Genomic DNA, 20,956 nt, shown 5'->3' on the forward strand with positions numbered 1-20,956 from the left:
ACTACATTTCATTACTTTTGATTTGTTCTTGTTTATTTTCACGCGATAGTTCGGTTGTAGGATTTCATCTATGCCGTTCATTGTTTCTCCTAAATCCTTTTTACTCTCGGCTAGAATTACTATATCATCAGCAAATCGTAGCATCTTTATCTTTTCACCTTGTACTGTTACTCCGAATCTAAATTGTTCTTTAACATCATTAACTGCTAGTTCCATGTAAAGATTAAAAAGTAATGGAGATAGGGAACATCGGAGGTAGGGAGTAAGTAACGGAGGTAGGGAGATAGGCAACATATTTCTACTACATTTCATTACTTTTGATTTGTTCTTGTTTATTTTCACGCGATAGTTCTGGCGTAGGATTTCATCTATGCCGTTCATTGTTTCTCCTAAATCCTTTTTCTCTCGGCTAGAATTACTATATCATCAGCAAATCGTAGCATCTTTATCTTTTCACCTTGTACTGTTACTCCGAATCTAAATTGTGCTTTAACATCATTAACTGCTAGTTCCATGTAAAGATTAAAAAGTAACGGAGATAGGGAACATCCTTGTCGGACTCCCTTTCTTATTACGGCTTCTTTCTTATATTCTTCAATTATTACTGTTGCCGTTTGGTTCCTGTACATGTTAGTAATTGTTCTTCTATCTCTGTATTTGAACCCTAATTTTTTTAATATGCTGAACATTTATTCCAGTCTACGTTATCGAGTGCCATTTCTAGGTCTATAAACGCCAAGTATGTTGGTTTTTTTTTTAATCTTCCTTCTACTATTAATTTGAGGCCTAAAATTGCTTCCCTTCTCCCTATACTTTTCCTGAAATCAAATTGGTCTTCTCCTAACACTTACTCCACTCTCCTCTCAATTCTTCTGTATAGAATTCTACTTAAGATTTTTGATGCATGACTAGTTAAACTAATTGTTCTGTATTCTTCACATTTATCTGCCCCTGCTTTCTTTGGTATCATTACTATAACACTTTTTTTGAAGTCTGACGGAAATTCCCCTTTTTCATAAATATTACACACCAGTTTGTATAATCTATCAATCGCTTCCTCACTTGCATTGCGCAGTAATTCTACAGGTATTCCGTCTATTCCAGGAGACTTTCTGCCATTTAAATCTTTTAATGCTCTCTTAAATTCAGATTTTAGTATTGTTTCTCCCATTTCATCCTCCTCAACTTCCTCTTCTTCCTCTATAACACTTTCTAATTCATTTCCTCCGTATAACTCTTCAATATATTCCACTCATCTATCGACTTTACCTTTCGTATTATATATTGGTGTACCATCTTTGTTTAACACATTATTAGATTTTAATTTATGTACCCCAACATTTTTCTTAACTTTCCTGTACGCTCCGTCTATTTTACCAATGTTCATTTCTCTTTTCACTTCTGAACACTTTTCTTTAATCCACTCTTCTTTCGCCGGTTTGCACTTCCTGTTTATAGCATTTCTTAATTGCCGATAGTTCCTTTTACTTTCTTCATCACTAGCATTCTTATATTTTCTTTCTACGTTCATCCATCAGCTGCAATATATCGTCTGAAACCCAAGGTTTTCTACCAGTTCTCTTTATTCCGCCTAAGTTTGCTTCTGCTGATTTAAGAAGCAGAAGCAAACATTCTCCCATTCCTTTTTAACATTCTCCCATTCTTCTTCTACATTTTCTACCTTATCTTTTTTACTCAGACCTCTTGCGATGTCCTCCTCAAAAATCTTCTTTACCTCCTCTTTCTCAAGCTTCTCTAAATTCCACCGATTCATCTGACACCTTTTCTTCAGGTTTTTAAACCCCAACCTACATTTCATTATCACCAAATTATGGTCGCTATCAATGTCTGCTCCAGGGTAAGTTTTGCAGTCAACGAGTTGATTTCTAAATATTTGCTTAACCATGATATAATCTATCTGATACCTTGCAGTATCGCCTGGCTTTTTCCAAGTGTATATTCTTCTATTATGATTTTTAAATATAATCTAACCAAACTTAACTACGCTCCCTAGTCAAAAGTTAACGAGCGTAGGTTAAGTATGGTTACATTATATTTATAATTATAAGCTTTTTGTTTATATTGGATCTTTCTTACGTACATTTGGAAAACCTGTGTTTGAATAAAATCACGAGTAAAAATATAAAAAAAAAAAATAGGTTTACGAGCATTTTGGAAGTCGAGAGTTTCAGCGTTCAAGTCCTAGTAAAGTCAGCTATTTTTATACGGATTTGAATACTAGATCGTGGATAACGGTGTTCTTTGGTGATTGGATTTTAATTAACCACATATCTCAGGGGTGGTCGAACTGAGACTGTACAAGACTACACTTCATTTACACACATACATATCATCCTTATTCATCCTCTTAAGTAATACCTGAACGGTAATTCCCGGAGGCTAAATAGGAAAAAGAAAGAAAGATTAGCAAACATTGGTTAAGTTTGGTTAGATTATATTTATAATTTCTCTGCAAATACCTCCTAATACCCACTTATTTGGAAGAAAAAATTGAAATAAGTGGCTATCGCGTTCCGAAAAAGGAACCTTAATCTATATGAAATACACTAAATTTTTCTTTTGACGATGTGGCAGTAAAAATTATATTTTCATTGCGATTAATAAACTTAAACATTTCAGTATTAATTAAAATAATTCTGATTAAGGAAATCTGAATGTAAGTTAAATATAGCTGTATCCTGCCACGTTTCGCTGTGGCACAGCGAAGTTTCTGTGACGTTTATCAATTGATCGTTTCTTCAATGGAGAACAATATCTCTAATTGGAGCATGTTCTTCAGCGGGCGTTTTGTCTGCGTGAATGACAATCTTGTGGGTATCAATCTTATATAACTGATGTGAAAAAATAGATAAAAACAATCTTTGATGCGGGTTATATATCGTGCTAAAATTTGAGCTCAATCGGTGCAGAACATTTTGAGTTTTTGAAGCGTACACAAACGAACTTAACATTTTTATATATATAAAGACGAAGATATATGTACATTTTAACAGTTTTTCCAACAGTAAGAATAGTTTATTTTTAATGAACATAATAGAATATTGGCGTGATAGATTAGTTAGTTGAAAGTATGCGGGTTAGTGAAAAAAAAAAGAATTCTAATGAATATTTAATTAAACTTTCACATGATGACCTTTTTATATTTTATTATTATTTAGGTTAAATATGAAACTATTTTATAAATAAATTTATACGTGCGTTCGTTTTTTTTTAAATATTTAAAACACGCACTGCTAGTATTTTGGTGATTTGAATGCGTTACTTCGATTAAAATAAAAAGATGTAATAGAAAAAGATTAAGAAGATGAAGTGCATGGTTTTCTCATAGTAAAAAGATGAATTGTAAAGAGGAGGTGGAGGAGAAAGAGTTTAAAAAGGTGTAACTTAACCTATAGTACAGGTTAGGTTTTATGTTTAAAGAAATGTCAGTTTATTATATGAACCTGGCCAAGTTCTCTATTCAGTCGTTTTTACACACTAAAAATGAAATAAAAAAAAGAGGTTATTTGGCCGTCAATATTAAAAAGAAAAGAAGAAATGACGTAACAACTGTTGGCTGAGTAAGAAATTGTTGATGATGCGGCAGCGCAACAATGATGCTGATCACGATGAAGATGAGTTAACCACGATGTCGTGTCTAGAGTCTCCTCTGACTTATGTACATACTAGTCGACATGGTAAGAATAATTCCTTAATGGTGGGGGTAATAGAAACGAAAAATAACCGTGATGAGCAAGAGAGTGAATGATAACTAATCTTTATATCAAGGTCTTATTACCCCTTCCATTTTATAAAAATATGTACCTCTCCTATAATTTCAATACTTGTTCCCTTTCGTTTACTCAGTCAAATAACTCTGTCTCTTTCACTCCTATGCTATATCCTTTTTTAAACCTCTTACTTTAAAAAAAAAGTGTATATAATAAATGAGGAAATATCATTTAGCGGTACTGTAATTTAATAACATATTTACCCACAATAGCTTAATAACAAAACTATTAATTGTAAATTTTTTATTAAATAATTTTTACGATGTGGTATTTTTAATGCGTAATTAGGATTTATATTTATTTAAATACATTAGTATATTTATTAATTTATAATATATAAAACACAGTAATTAAAATATTTCGTTCATCTAATCATACAAGTTCCGTTTTACAGGTTAAAATGATGAGGCATTTTCAAGGACATTTTCTTAGAATTTGTTACATAAACGTAACCTAGTGATGTTTATTTTTTTGTCATAAAAAAAAAGATTAAAAACGGATAGGCATAAAAAAACATGTACACACGAGAAAGGGATATAAAAAAATTTATGTTATATACTTACGAAAGTTTTTTTTTTCAAGTTAATCGATTTTATATTTCGATTCATCGAAAACTTATATTCATTATTTTTTTTTCTTTGTTTACACAATTAAATAATATCTTTAGTCTTTTTTCTCGAATATGTGTTGAATGTAAATTACTAATTTAAAGAAGATAAAATCGAACAATAATTAACTCCTCTACATTGCGTTTATTCTGGATCGCTTGTTTTTTTACACGACTGCCCAAAAAGGAATGTATTGTATTTAGGGTTTATGTATGCATATTTACATACATATATCTAGGTGCCGTAAAACCTAAACGGTTGAACCGATTTAGATGTTTATCCCCGCGTTGGAGTCCTTACGTTACCGAGATTGTTATAGGCTCTAATATACAGATTGTCCCATATAAAACGCAACCCGACCTTACATTGGTAGGTATTGAAATAATAAAAAGGCATGTGTAAATGTAAATGTAATTATTATTATTATTACCATCCATTACCTTACATTTAGAGTAAATGTTGGAAGTGGCCGCCATCGTTTTGAATACGTTTCAATTCTTTTTACAGCGTTTCTTGCAACTTTTTTCAAAGTTTGTGGCTGGATATTTAGCTTATTCAATTCAATTCAATATTGACTTTCGATCGTTCAAAGTGTTCGTGGTTTGTCGCTGTAGGCTTTTTCTTTGAGGTAACACCGTAGAAAAAAATCCGCCGCAGTCAAATCTGGAGATCTTGGTGGCCACAAGCCTCGACCGATAACACGATTACCAAAGAATTCTTCGACGAAATCAGAAGTTGAACCTGCGTAGTGCGATGTCGCACCGTCAAGTTGTAGCCATCAGCGTCTGTCTTCCTCTTCCAAGAGTGCGATGAACCGAAATAAAATATCCTGATATCGTTCTGGATTAATGGTGTACTCGAAAAAAATAGGACCGATTATTTTCTTCCGCGATATCGCGCACCACACGCCCGACTTCTGTGGGTGTAATTGTTTTTCGTGATAAACGTGGGGATTTTCAGCGCTCCAAATTCTACTGTTTGGCTGTTTACGTAGCCATCCAAATGAAACCGTGCTTCATCTGTGAAAAATAACGAATTCATAACGTTAACTCCCTCGCGCAGAAATCGACGAAACCGTTGACAATGTTGTAGCCCGTTTTTCTTTGTCGGGCTCATGAAGTCGATGAACCGTTTGAATGCAATAAGGTCGTAATTGTAATCGTTTGGTCGCTCGATGAACAGTCGATTTAGACAAATTAATTTCCGCAGACAAACGTCTGATCGATTTATTTGGCGAGGCGAGTAATCTGTCTTTGATTTCAGCGACTGTATCTGCATTTAACACTGACGCAGATCTTTTGTGTTCCTTGTTATTAACAGAACCGATCTCTCTAAATTTTGCAAATATCCTTAATACTGATGTTTTGTTAGGAGCTGGTTTATCTGGGTACTTATGGCGAAACAAATATTGCACTGCAACCGCTGATTTCGTACTGAAGTACGCTCTTTTAGCAAATAATATTCAAGAAGCCAAAACACAAATCATGAGCCTTCAAAACCTAGCACAAAAGATAGGGCTTCATATCTCTTTAGAAAAAACTGAACTAATGGCCATAGATCCTCTTGTAATAGAGCACATTACGGTAAACAATCAGAAAATTAAAATAGTAAAGCAATTTAAATATCTAGGGGAAATAATAACTTATAATTTAAATGAAAAAGTGACATGGCAAAACAGGACAAATAAAATGATTAAATCCCAAAAATTAACTTGGTCAACATATAACAAAAAATGCCTTTCTGCTAAAACAAAACTTAAATATTATAAAACTGTAGTACAGCCAGAAGTCACCTACGGAAGCGAGACCCTTTTCAAAATCACTCAGAAAAACCGAATTGAAAAAATTCTGAAAATAGAGAGGAGAATTGTCAGAACGTGTATCAATAAAAAACACCAAAAAGAAGGCCAATGGTAGATTGTGCCAAATGAGGTGGTGTATCGAGAAATAGAGCCTGTTACTGATACTATGCGGAAAAAAAGAATCTCATTCTTCGGTCATCTCATAAGGACACCGGAAACAAGACTGTCAAGAAATATCATTGAAAAGCCCTGGTTCCAAAAGCTAGAAGTAGGATGGATCAAAGAAATTAGAGAAGATATGAAAGAATTGGGAATTTCCCTGACTGACCTACAGAATAAAACTGGAAAAATTACAAAGCTAAAAGATAAAAATATTAGATTTAAACAAAAGGCAGACAAACGATAAAATACAACGAAGAGGGTGTTTACGGATGAAGAAAAGAAAGCAAGATCTGAACGGATGAAGAAATACTGGGCAGCTCGGAAGAGTAAAATAACACGCTTTTCTCAGAAAAGATCCAACTAAAATTGACTTAAGTGGTCCCATGTTGGCCGTAAAAAGCATAATAATAATAATAATAATAATAATAATAATAATAATAATTAATAATAATAATAATAATAATAATAATAATAATAATAATAATAATAATAATAATAATAATAATAATAATAATAATAATAATAATAATAATAATAATAATAATAATAATAATAATAATAATAATAATAATAATAATAATAATAATAATAATAATAATAATAATAATAATAATAATAATAATAATAATAATAATAATAATAATAATAATAATAATAATAATAATAATAATAATAATAATAATAATAATAATAATAATAATAATAATAATAATAATAATAATAATAATAATAATAATAATAATAATAATAATAATAATAATAATAATAATAATAATAATAATAATAATAATAATAATAATAATAATAATAATAATAATAATAATAATAATAATAATAATAATAATAATAATAATAATAATAATAATAATAATAATAATAATAATAATAATAATAATAATAATAATAATAATAATAATAATAATAATAATAATAATAATAATAATAATAATAATAATAATAATAATAATAATAATAATAATAATAATAATAATAATAATAATAATAATAATAATAATAATAATAATAATAATAATAATAATAATAATAATAATAATAATAATAATAATAATAATAATAATAATAATAATAATAATAATAATAATAATAATAATAATAATAATAATAATAATAATAATAATAATAATAATAATAATAATAATAATAATAATAATAATAATAATAATAATAATAATAATAATAATAATAATAATAATAATAATAATAATAATAATAATAATAATAATAATAATAATAATAATAATAATAATAATAATAATAATAATAATAATAATAATAATAATAATAATAATAATAATAATAATAATAATAATAATAATAATAATAATAATAATAATAATAATAATAATAATAATAATAATAATAATAATAATAATAATAATAATAATAATAATAATAATAATAATAATAATAATAATAATAATAATAATAATAATAATAATAATAATAATAATAATAATAATAATAATAATAATAATAATAATAATAATAATAATAATAATAATAATAATAATAATAATAATAATGCCCTGAGGTAGATAATCCCCACGTCCGGAACACAACATCTATGTTCCACGTCCAGGGCGGCAACAGCTGTACCTTTGTACATCACATATAGCTGGCTAACGGGGTTCCGAGTAAATTCCTCGGTTATGCATTGTTAAGTTTGACCTGGTTCCAACTTCAGGTCACTAAATGGACTGGATTTTTGGCTACCTGCAGGAAATGGAGTAACTTATGATTTTGGATATGGATTCATACCATTCTTAGAGCTGGCGATGTGGCGGCCAGGGTCAATGTTATTGCAGGTGTAACGGAGACCCTTCCGTTGTCCACATGCCCCCTGCGATGGCAAGCATGTAGTTAAGGTGCCCATGTTCGGAGCATGGGAGCCCTGAAAGCTTCGGTGTGTAGGGGCCTGGAGTCAGTGCAGAGACTGCGCATCCGCTCTCTGCCAGGACATATGCCGGTTCCACCGGAGTACCGGATAGGACCTCCAAGGTTAGTAGCCCTGGAGTGGGGGTGTACCCCGGCGGCTAGCCTTGCTACAGAAGGGATCCACTGTTCATGAATTTTTCTGAACAAACTAACGTGGCAGAGGGTGCACGTAAACACCCTCGTTTAGAAACCGCCGATTCGCCACAAGCGAAGAGGAAAAAAAGCAAGGAGAGTGATAAGTTAAGAAAAGATGCTGATAAAATCAGTAAAGATTTAAGAAAAGCTTTGTTTGGAAATAATTTTCCCAAACCAAGATTTTTGATCATTACAAAAGAGAATGGTAACTTCCAAAAGGTAAGTCCATTCTTAATTGCTAGAGAGATTACAAATTGTGCTGGTGGTCCTGTCAAGGATATTCGTAAAACTTTTAATGGATTGCATGTCGAAACCATCAACGACATGCAAAGCCAGAAAGTTTTGGCGTTGAAGAAGATCGGTGAATATGCGGTTTCGGTCCAACCGCATAGTACACTTAATTCATCTAGAGGAGTTGTTGTTTGCCGTGATCTTCTTAACTGTACTGAAGAAGAAATAGTGCAGGAAATGTCTAATCAGGGAGTGACACATTGTCGCAGACTTTCTATGAGACGAAATGGTCAGATTCTTCCTTCGGCCTCTCATGTCTTGACATTCAATAGGCCAAGTCTTCCTGAAAAGGTACGAGCTGGCATCCATCGGCTTGATGTACGGGCATTTATTCCGCAGCCGATGAGATGTTTTAGATGTCAACGTTTCGGACACACTGCCGCTAGATGTGAAGCGCAGGAAATTTGTATATGCGGATCGAAGATACATGAGGGTGATCCATGTAAAGACCCTCCAGTCTGCATTAATTGTAAAGGGCACCATAACTGTCGATCCAGGAACTGCCCAGTATACAAATCAGAAACAGCCATTCAGGAGGTTAAAACGCTTCAAAAAGTCAGCTACCCTGAAGCGAAGAAGATTGTAAACCTACGTACACCTAGACCATCGACTTCATACGCAGAAGCAGCTGCTGCTCCCCCCACACCTAAAATCAACGTGGAGCAGTTGCTTAATACGATGGCGCCAAGTCTCGCGACAATAATAGAAAGAATCATTGGTTCCAAGATCGAGTCGACTCATCAGATACAACAAAGTAAACATGAGAAGGCTCAATCCCGGACTGACGTCGCCGACAGAAGACCCGTACCAGCGCAGTTTAAAAAACCGGCAAAATCCTCGATTATAACTCCAGCAATAGACGTAATGAAGAAAAATCTTGATTTATCCGAGAAAGATCTAAAGATCACCCCGACGACGAGTCATATAGCTAAGGATACTGTGACAAGAGTACAGGAAAAATCTGCGTCAACCAAAATGGAGGTGCAAGTAACTATCGAGAAAGCACCAGACACAGACGATATTAAAACCGTACCTACAGAGGCCCCAAAAGCTCAGAGAACAACTGTGGCGAGAGCATCTGTATCAGCCGGCCCAAGCACAGCCTTAGACATTGAATCGAGTTCATCAGCCGCCGAAAGTGCATCGGTTGCAAGTTTAGACTCAATTGCAACGATGCTCACAGCACCATTGAAGCTTTCATCACCAGATGTAAGCCGGCGAACGTCATTGGCGTCAGAAAGAGAAGACGATGCCATGTCCGAAGCCTCAGACACTCTGTCGTCGGAAGTTGAGGCCGTTCGCAGAATGGAAAAGCGGTGTAAAAAAGGTTGGCCGAAAGGAAAGCCTAGGAAGTAGTATAACTGGATCAGAAATTATAAGGAAAAGCAAAATTTTGATCATTTTGTGAAATTTTGAACCTTTTTTTTTATTTTTTTTTTTGAAGTGGGATGGGGCTAATGACCAAAGTAGTCGATGCCCCTAAAAACCTCAAAAAAAAAAAAAAAAAAAAAAAAAAAAAAAATAATAATAATAATAATAATAATAATAATAATAATTTTTTTTTTTTTTTTTTTTTTTTTTTTTGAGGAGGGAGGTGGAAATGCATTTACGCACGGAGTGTCGGGCTCCCGCTGATGGTATTATCCAATCACCATCAGCGGACTACCGACTAAAACCACCCCCCTTTCTGCCAGGGCTCGACCCGGAACCGTTTATCACATTACTTCCGGTCGAGTCCTCCTATACTAGCCTGTTTGGTGCTACCTAATTTTCAGGACTGTCCAGGTCAACCTTTTTGGCCCTGAGTATGTTGCCGACGAATCGGGCTACGCTTTCCCAGCTGCCCAGGTCACGGAGCATCATCGCAACCACGTTGTGGGGACTCAGTGCTCCGTGATCCGCCTCTAATGTCCCTCGATCTGCCGCCCACCGAGCACATTTGAAAAAGGTGTGCTCGGCGTCGTCCCGTACACCGGGACAATACAGGCAGTCGGGGGACGGCGCTTTCCCTATGACATGGAGGTAAGCGCGGAAGTACCCGTGACCCGTTAAAAATTGGGTCATGTAGTACTCCACTTCTCCATGCCGTCGCTCCGTCCACGGTCTGACCAGAGGAATAAGCCTTGCGGTCCATCGTCCTCTGGTCTCGTGGTCCCAGGTCTCTTGCCATGCGAGGAATGTGCGAGTGCGTTCCTCGTTGGCAATGGTCACCCGGTCTCCGCCTGCGCGCCGCCTCCCGTAGATCGCCTGGCGCTCCCTTGCTAAAGTAGCAATGGGTATGACGCCGGCGACCACAAGTACTGCAGGCTCGGAGACCGTCCGATACGCGGAAGCGACTCGCAAGGCTGCGGTGCGTTGCACCTGCGCGAGCCGCTTCCGGTTTCTCGCAACTCTTAATGCCTGGGCCCACACTTCCGACCCGTATAGCAGGATGGAATGTACCGTGGACATCAGCAATCGCCGTCTGCTGGCCTTCGGTCCGCCGACATTCGCCATCAGCCGGCTGAGAGCAGTTACGGCTCTCGCAGCTTTGTCGGCGGATAATAATAATAATAATAATAATAATAATAATAATAATAATAATAATAATAATAATAATAATAATAATAATAATAATAATAATAATAATAATAATAATAATAATAATAATAATAATAATAATAATAATTAATAATAATAATAATAATAATAATAATAATAATAATAATAATAATAATAATAATAATAATAATTAATAATAATAATAATAATAATAATAATAATAATAATAATAATAATAATAATAATAATAATAATAATAATAATAATAATAATAATAATAATAATAATAATAATAATAATAATAATAATAATAATAATAATAATAATAATAATAATAATAATAATAATAATAATAATAATAATAATAATAATAATAATAATAATAATAATAATAATAATAATAATAATAATAATAATAATAATAATAATAATAATAATAATAATAATAATAATAATAATAATAATAATAATAATAATAATAATAATAATAATAATAATAATAATAATAATAATAATAATAATAATAATAATAATAATAATAATAATAATAATAATAATAATAATAATAATAATAATAATAATAATAATAATAATAATAATAATAATAATAATAATAATAATAATAATAATAATAATAATAATAATAATAATAATAATAATAATAATAATAATAATAATAATAATAATAATAATAATAATAATAATAATAATAATAATAATAATAATAATAATAATAATAATAATAATAATAATAATAATAATAATAATAATAATAATAATAATAATAATAATAATAATAATAATAATAATAATAATAATAATAATAATAATAATAATAATAATAATAATAATAATAATAATAATAATAATAATAATAATAATAATAATAATAATAATAATAATAATAATAATAATAATAATAATAATAATAATAATAATAATAATAATAATAATAATAATAATAATAATAATAATAATAATAATAATAATAATAATAATAATAATAATAATAATAATAATAATAATAATAATAATAATAATAATAATAATAATAATAATAATAATAATAATAATAATAATAATAATAATAATAATAATAATAATAATAATAATAATAATAATAATAATAATAATAATAATAATAATAATAATAATAATAATAATAATAATAATAATAATAATAATAATAATAATAATAATAATAATAATAATAATAATAATCATAATAATAATAATAATGCCCTGAGGTAGATAATCCCCACGTCCGGAACACAACATCTATGTTCCACGTCCAGGGCGGCAACAGCTGTACCTTTGTACATCACATATAGCTGGCTAACGGGGTTCCGAGTAAATTCCTCGGTTATGCATTGTTAAGTTTGACCTGGTTCCAACTTCAGGTCACTAAATGGACTGGATTTTTGGCTACCTGCAGGAAATGGAGTAACTTATGATTTTGGATATGGATTCATACCATTCTTAGAGCTGGCGATGTGGCGGCCAGGGTCAATGTTATTGCAGGTGTAACGGAGACCCTTCCGTTGTCCACATGCCCCCTGCGATGGCAAGCATGTAGTTAAGGTGCCCATGTTCGGAGCATGGGAGCCCTGAAAGCTTCAGTGTGTAGGGGCCTGGAGTCAGTGCAGAGACTGCGCATCCGCTCTCTGCCAGGACATATGCCGGTTCCACCGGAGTACCGGATAGGACCTCCAAGGTTAGTAGCCCTGGAGTGGGGGTGTACCCCGGCGGCTAGCCTTGCTACAGAAGGGATCCACTGTTCATGAATTTTTCTGAACAAACTAACGTGGCAGAGGGTGCACGTAAACACCCTCGTTTAGAAACCGCCGATTCGCCACAAGCGAAGAGGAAAAAAAGCAAGGAGAGTGATAAGTTAAGAAAAGATGCTGATAAAATCAGTAAAGATTTAAGAAAAGCTTTGTTTGGAAATAATTTTCCCAAACCAAGATTTTTGATCATTACAAAAGAGAATGGTAACTTCCAAAAGGTAAGTCCATTCTTAATTGCTAGAGAGATTACAAATTGTGCTGGTGGTCCTGTCAAGGATATTCGTAAAACTTTTAATGGATTGCATGTCGAAACCATCAACGACATGCAAAGCCAGAAAGTTTTGGCGTTGAAGAAGATCGGTGAATATGCGGTTTCGGTCCAACCGCATAGTACACTTAATTCATCTAGAGGAGTTGTTGTTTGCCGTGATCTTCTTAACTGTACTGAAGAAGAAATAGTGCAGGAAATGTCTAATCAGGGAGTGACACATTGTAGCAGACTTTCTATGAGACGAAATGGTCAGATTCTTCCTTCGGCCTCTCATGTCTTGACATTCAATAGGCCAAGTCTTCCTGAAAAGGTACGAGCTGGCATCCATCGGCTTGATGTACGGGCATTTATTCCGCAGCCGATGAGATGTTTTAGATGTCAACGTTTCGGACACACTGCCGCTAGATGTGAAGCACAGGAAATTTGTATATGCGGATCGAAGATACATGAGGGTGATCCATGTAAAGACCCTCCAGTCTGCATTAATTGTAAAGGGCACCATAACTGTCGATCCAGGAACTGCCCAGTATACAAATCAGAAACAGCCATTCAGGAGGTTAAAACGCTTCAAAAAGTCAGCTACCCTGAAGCGAAGAAGATTGTAAACCTACGTACACCTAGATCATACGCAGAAGCAGCTGCTGCTCCCCCCACACCTAAAATCAACGTGGAGCAGTTGCTTAATACGATGGCGCCAAGTCTCGCGACAATAATAGAAAGAATCATTGGTTCCAAGATCGAGTCGACTCATCAGATACAACAAAGTAAACATGAGAAGGCTCAATCCCGGACTGACGTCGCCGACAGAAGACCCGTACCAGCGCAGTTTAAAAAACCGGCAAAATCCTCGATTATAACTCCAGCAATAGACGTAATGAAGAAAAATCTTGATTTATCCGAGAAAGATCTAAAGATCACCCCGACGACGAGTCATATAGCTAAGGATACTGTGACAAGAGTACAGGAAAAATCTGCGTCAACCAAAATGGAGGTGCAAGTAACTATCGAGAAAGCACCAGACACAGACGATATTAAAACCGTACCTACAGAGGCCCCAAAAGCTCAGAGAACAACTGTGGCGAGAGCATCTGTATCAGCCGGCCCAAGCACAGCCTTAGACATTGAATCGAGTTCATCAGCCGCCGAAAGTGCATCGGTTGCAAGTTTAGACTCAATTGCAACGATGCTCACAGCACCATTGAAGCTTTCATCACCAGATGTAAGCCGGCGAACGTCATTGGCGTCAGAAAGAGAAGACGATGCCATGTCCGAAGCCTCAGACACTCTGTCGTCGGAAGTTGAGGCCGTTCGCAGAATGGAAAAGCGGTGTAAAAAAGGTTGGCCGAAAGGAAAGCCTAGGAAGTAGTATAACTGGATCAGAAATTATAAGGAAAAGCAAAATTTTGATCATTTTGTGAAATTTTGAACCTTTTTTTTTATTTTTTTTTTTGAAGTGGGATGGGGCTAATGACCAAAGTAGTCGATGCCCCTAAAAACCTCAAAAAAAAAAAAAAAAAAAATAAAAAAAATAATAATAATAATAATAATAATAATAATAATAATAATAATAATTTTTTTTTTTTTTTTTTTTTTTTTTTTTTGAGGAGGGAGGTGGAAATGCATTTACGCACGGAGTGTCGGGCTCCCGCTGATGGTATTATCCAATCACCATCAGCGGACTACCGACTAAAACCACCCCCCTTTCTGCCAGGGCTCGACCCGGAACCGTTTATCACATTACTTCCGGTCGAGTCCTCCTATACTAGCCTGTTTGGTGCTACCTAATTTTCAGGACTGTCCAGGTCAACCTTTTTGGCCCTGAGTATGTTGCCGACGAATCGGGCTACGCTTTCCCAGCTGCCCAGGTCACGGAGCATCATCGCAACCACGTTGTGGGGACTCAGTGCTCCGTGATCCGCCTCTAATGTCCCTCGATCTGCCGCCCACCGAGCACATTTGAAAAAGGTGTGCTCGGCGTCGTCCCGTACACCGGGACAATACAGGCAGTCGGGGGACGGCGCTTTCCCTATGACATGGAGGTAAGCGCGGAAGTACCCGTGACCCGTTAAAAATTGGGTCATGTAGTACTCCACTTCTCCATGCCGTCGCTCCGTCCACGGTCTGACCAGAGGAATAAGCCTTGCGGTCCATCGTCCTCTGGTCTCGTGGTCCCAGGTCTCTTGCCATGCGAGGAATGTGCGAGTGCGTTCCTCGTTGGCAATGGTCACCCGGTCTCCGCCTGCGCGCCGCCTCCCGTAGATCGCCTGGCGCTCCCTTGCTAAAGTAGCAATGGGTATGACGCCGGCGACCACAAGTACTGCAGGCTCGGAGACCGTCCGATACGCGGAAGCGACTCGCAAGGCTGCGGTGCGTTGCACCTGCGCGAGCCGCTTCCGGTTTCTCGCAACTCTTAATGCCTGGGCCCACACTTCCGACCCGTATAGCAGGATGGAATGTACCGTGGACATCAGCAATCGCCGTCTGCTGGCCTTCGGTCCGCCGACATTCGCCATCAGCCGGCTGAGAGCAGTTACGGCTCTCGCAGCTTTGTCGGCGGATAATAATAATAATAATAATAATAATAATAATAATAATAATAATAATAATAATAATAATAATAATAATAATAATAATAATAATAATAATAATAATAATAATAATAATAATAATAATAATAATAATAATAATAATAATAATAATAATAATAATAATAATAATAATAATAATAATAATAATAATAATAATAATAATAATAATAATAATAATAATAATAATAATAATAATAATAATAATAATAATAATAATAATAATAATAATAATAATAATAATAATAATAATAATAATAATAATAATAATAATAATAATAATAATAATAATAATAATAATAATAATAATAATAATAATAATAATAATAATAATAATAATAATAATAATAATAATAATAATAATAATAATAATAATAATAATAATAATAATAATAATAATAATAATAATAATAATAATAATAATAATAATAATAATAATAATAATAATAATAATAATAATAATAATAATAATAATAATAATAATAATAATAATAATAATAATAATAATAATAATAATAATAATAATAATAATAATAATAATAATAATAATAATAATAATAATAATAATAATAATAATAATAATAATAATAATAATAATAATAATAATAATAATAATAATAATAATAATAATAATAATAATAATAATAATAATAATAATAATAATAATAATAATAATAATAATAATAATAATAATAATAATAATAATAATAATAATAATAATAATAATAATAATAATAATAATAATAATAATAATAATAATAATAATAATAATAATAATAATAATAATAATAATAATAATAATAATAATAATAATAATAATAATAATAATAATAATAATAATAATAATAATAATAATAATAATAATAATAATAATAATAATAATAATAATAATAATAATAATAATAATAATAATAATAATAATAATAATAATAATAATAATAATAATAATAATAATAATAATAATAATAATAATAATAATAATAATAATAATAATAATAATAATAATAATAATAATAATAATAATAATAATAATAATAATAATAATAATAATAATAATAATAATAATAATAATAATAATAATAATAATAATAATAATAATAATAATAATAATAATAATAATAATAATAATAATAATAATAATAATAATAATAATAATAATAATAATAATAATAATAATAATAATAATAATAATAATAATAATAATAATAATAATAATAATAATAATAATGCCCTGAGGTAGATAATCCCCACGTCCGGAACACAACATCTATGTTCCACGTCCAGGGCGGCAACAGCTGTACCTTTGTACATCACATATAGCTGGCTAACGGGGTTCCGAGTAAATTCCTCGGTTATGCATTGTTAAGTTTGACCTGGTTCCAACTTCAGGTCACTAAATGGACTGGATTTTTGGCTACCTGCAGGAAATGGAGTAACTTATGATTTTGGATATGGATTCATACCATTCTTAGAGCTGGCGATGTGGCGGCCAGGGTCAATGTTATTGCAGGTGTAACGGAGACCCTTCCGTTGTCCACATGCCCCCTGCGATGGCAAGCATGTAGTTAAGGTGCCCATGTTCGGAGCATGGGAGCCCTGAAAGCTTCGGTGTGTAGGGGCCTGGAGTCAGTGCAGAGACTGCGCATCCGCTCTCTGCCAGGACATATGCCGGTTCCACCGGAGTACCGGATAGGACCTCCAAGGTTAGTAGCCCTGGAGTGGGGGTGTACCCCGGCGGCTAGCCTTGCTACAGAAGGGATCCACTGTTCATGAATTTTTCTGAACAAACTAACGTGGCAGAGGGTGCACGTAAACACCCTCGTTTAGAAACCGCCGATTCGCCACAAGCGAAGAGGAAAAAAAGCAAGGAGAGTGATAAGTTAAGAAAAGATGCTGATAAAATCAGTAAAGATTTAAGAAAAGCTTTGTTTGGAAATAATTTTCCCAAACCAAGATTTTTGATCATTACAAAAGAGAATGGTAACTTCCAAAAGGTAAGTCCATTCTTAATTGCTAGAGAGATTACAAATTGTGCTGGTGGTCCTGTCAAGGATATTCGTAAAACTTTTAATGGATTGCATGTCGAAACCATCAACGACATGCAAAGCCAGAAAGTTTTGGCGTTGAAGAAGATCGGTGAATATGCGGTTTCGGTCCAACCGCATAGTACACTTAATTCATCTAGAGGAGTTGTTGTTTGCCGTGATCTTCTTAACTGTACTGAAGAAGAAATAGTGCAGGAAATGTCTAATCAGGGAGTGACACATTGTAGCAGACTTTCTATGAGACGAAATGGTCAGATTCTTCCTTCGGCCTCTCATGTCTTGACATTCAATAGGCCAAGTCTTCCTGAAAAGGTACGAGCTGGCATCCATCGGCTTGATGTACGGGCATTTATTCCGCAGCCGATGAGATGTTTTAGATGTCAACGTTTCGGACACACTGCCGCTAGATGTGAAGCACAGGAAATTTGTATATGCGGATCGAAGATACATGAGGGTGATCCATGTAAAGACCCTCCAGTCTGCATTAATTGTAAAGGGCACCATAACTGTCGATCCAGGAACTGCCCAGTATACAAATCAGAAACAGCCATTCAGGAGGTTAAAACGCTTCAAAAAGTCAGCTACCCTGAAGCGAAGAAGATTGTAAACCTACGTACACCTAGACCATCGACTTCATACGCAGAAGCAGCTGCTGCTCCCCCCACACCTAAAATCAACGTGGAGCAGTTGCTTAATACGATGGCGCCAAGTCTCGCGACAATAATAGAAAGAATCATTGGTTCCATTGGTTCCAAGATCGAGTCGACTCATCAGATACAACAAAGTAAACATGAGAAGGCTCAATCCCGGACTGACGTCGCCGACAGAAGACCCGTACCAGCGCAGTTTAAAAAACCGGCAAAATCCTCGATTATAACTCCAGCAATAGACGTAATGAAGAAAAATCTTGATTTATCCGAGAAAGATCTAAAGATCACCCCGACGACGAGTCATATAGCTAAGGATACTGTGACAAGAGTACAGGAAAAATCTGCGTCAACCAAAATGGAGGTGCAAGTAACTATCGAGAAAGCACCAGACACAGACGATATTAAAACCGTACCTACAGAGGCCCCAAAAGCTCAGAGAACAACTGTGGCGAGAGCATCTGTATCAGCCGGCCCAAGCACAGCCTTAGACATTGAATCGAGTTCATCAGCCGCCGAAAGTGCATCGGTTGCAAGTTTAGACTCAATTGCAACGATGCTCACAGCACCATTGAAGCTTTCATCACCAGATGTAAGCCGGCGAACGTCATTGGCGTCAGAAAGAGAAGACGATGCCATGTCCGAAGCCTCAGACACTCTGTCGTCGGAAGTTGAGGCCGTTCGCAGAATGGAAAAGCGGTGTAAAAAAGGTTGGCCGAAAGGAAAGCCTAGGAAGTAGTATAACTGGATCAGAAATTATAAGGAAAAGCAAAATTTTGATCATTTTGTGAAATTTTGAACCTTTTTTTTTATTTTTTTTTTTGAAGTGGGATGGGGCTAATGACCAAAGTAGTCGATGCCCCTAAAAACCTCAAAAAAAAAAAAAAAAAAAATAAAAAAAATAATAATAATAATAATAATAATAATAATAATAATAATAATAATTTTTTTTTTTTTTTTTTTTTTTTTTTTTGAGGAGGGAGGTGGAAATGCATTTACGCACGGAGTGTCGGGCTCCCGCTGATGGTATTATCCAATCACCATCAGCGGACTACCGACTAAAACCACCCCCCTTTCTGCCAGGGCTCGACCCGGAACCGTTTATCACATTACTTCCGGTCGAGTCCTCCTATACTAGCCTGTTTGGTGCTACCTAATTTTCAGGACTGTCCAGGTCAACCTTTTTGGCCCTGAGTATGTTGCCGACGAATCGGGCTACGCTTTCCCAGCTGCCCAGGTCACGGAGCATCATCGCAACCACGTTGTGGGGACTCAGTGCTCCGTGATCCGCCTCTAATGTCCCTCGATCTGCCGCCCACCGAGCACATTTGAAAAAGGTGTGCTCGGCGTCGTCCCGTACACCGGGACAATACAGGCAGTCGGGGGACGGCGCTTTCCCTATGACATGGAGGTAAGCGCGGAAGTACCCGTGACCCGTTAAAAATTGGGTCATGTAGTACTCCACTTCTCCATGCCGTCGCTCCGTCCACGGTCTGACCAGAGGAATAAGCCTTGCGGTCCATCGTCCTCTGGTCTCGTGGTCCCAGGTCTCTTGCCATGCGAGGAATGTGCGAGTGCGTTCCTCGTTGGCAATGGTCACCCGGTCTCCGCCTGCGCGCCGCCTCCCGTAGATCGCCTGGCGCTCCCTTGCTAAAGTAGCAATGGGTATGACGCCGGCGACCACAAGTACTGCAGGCTCGGAGACCGTCCGATACGCGGAAGCGACTCGCAAGGCTGCGGTGCGTTGCACCTGCGCGAGCCGCTTCCGGTTTCTCGCAACTCTTAATGCCTGGGCCCACACTTCCGACCCGTATAGCAGGATGGAATGTACCGTGGACATCAGCAATCGCCGTCTGCTGGCCTTCGGTCCGCCGACATTCGCCATCAGCCGGCTGAGAGCAGTTACGGCTCTCGCAGCTTTGTCGGCGGATAATAATAATAATAATAATAATAATAATAATAATAATAATAATAATAATAATAATAATAATAATAATAATAATAATAATAATAATAATAATAATAATAATAATAATAATAATAATAATAATAATAATAATAATAATAATAATAATAATAATAATAATAATAATAATAATAATAATAATAATAATAATAATAATAATAATAATAATAATAATAATAATAATAATAATAATAATAATAATAATAATAATAATAATAATAATAATAATAATAATAATAATAATAATAATAATAATAATAATAATAATAATAATAATAATAATAATAATAATAATAATAATAATAATAATAATAATAATAATAATAATAATAATAATAATAATAATAATAATAATAATAATAATAATAAT

The sequence above is a fragment of the Lycorma delicatula genome, chromosome 12, assembly GCF_047948215.1.
Source record: "Lycorma delicatula isolate Av1 chromosome 12, ASM4794821v1, whole genome shotgun sequence".
In the NCBI taxonomy this organism is placed as follows: domain Eukaryota; kingdom Metazoa; phylum Arthropoda; class Insecta; order Hemiptera; family Fulgoridae; genus Lycorma; species Lycorma delicatula.